This window comes from Agrilus planipennis, unplaced genomic scaffold (assembly GCF_000699045.2).
Source record: "Agrilus planipennis isolate EAB-ADULT unplaced genomic scaffold, Apla_2.0 scaffold488, whole genome shotgun sequence".
NCBI classification, from domain to species: Eukaryota; Metazoa; Arthropoda; class Insecta; order Coleoptera; family Buprestidae; genus Agrilus; species Agrilus planipennis.
This window is the reverse complement of record NW_020439199.1, coordinates 1-1,057: the sequence shown is the minus strand read 5'-3', so window position 1 is coordinate 1,057 and position 1,057 is coordinate 1.

Here is a 1,057-nt window from a genome sequence, read left to right as displayed (position 1 = left end):
TGTTTATTTTATTAAGTTCAAAAAATGCAGTTTAAAAATTTATTGCAGTTTGTTAAAAATAAACTGAGTTGAAGTAATTATTAGCATTTTTTTTAGTCTTTCACTGGTACACATACTCGTAAATGCACATGTAGGGTATTTTGTTTAGTTTTGTTTTTTTTACGATCACCCTATAACTATTCTGAATAATATTTGTTTTCTATTTTTACACATTGGCGTAGAGTTATGTAGTCTTAAATCCTTAATTGTTTTCTTGTTGAAGTCTTATTTTTTGTGTTAAATCCTTAGAGCTTTTTCTTTTATTTTGAACACATTGTTCTATTACAATTGCTTTTTGCACTTTCACTTAAAATTTTGTTTTTTGTTTATTTTCCTGTATCAGTTCCTCAGTTATTTCATTTATCCGATTTATCCGTATCATCTCATTCTTTTGTTCTATATTTATTGTTTTTAATTCGATTTTTTCTTATTGATTTTTTCACTAACATTCTATTTTTCTTATTGCAGAAGTTGATTTTCATCATTATTTGCCTAATATTGGTGATCATCGTGATTATAATTATTATTTTGGTGTCGGTGCTCCCGACAAATTAATTTATAATTTTTCCTTATTTTTTGATTCATCATTCCTTACTTTGTCTCATATAATTTGTGAGAAAATGGAAAGGCTAACAAAGACAATTGGCATTATCGCCAGAAATATACGTGTGCTTCTTGTTTTAATCCAATAATAAGGATAATTGTTAGTCAATTGGTTCAGTTGATTGATTTTAAATATTTCATTTAAAAAAAGTGTAGAAGTAGATTTTGGACTAGGAAAGGATGATGATGATGATTGTTTCCATGGATGTGCTCGTGACTAGTTGTTGACAGAGATAGATAAAAACATTCGGAGGCATTTAATCATAATTCGTGATAATAAAGAACAGCTGTGAGGTGCTAATTTTATTATTAATACTATTATACATCGTGTTTTATGAAATGTTCTTCTGCTTCGTGTTCGGTCCTAAATTATTATTGTTACTACTTGTTTATTAGTATAGACAATAAATTATTA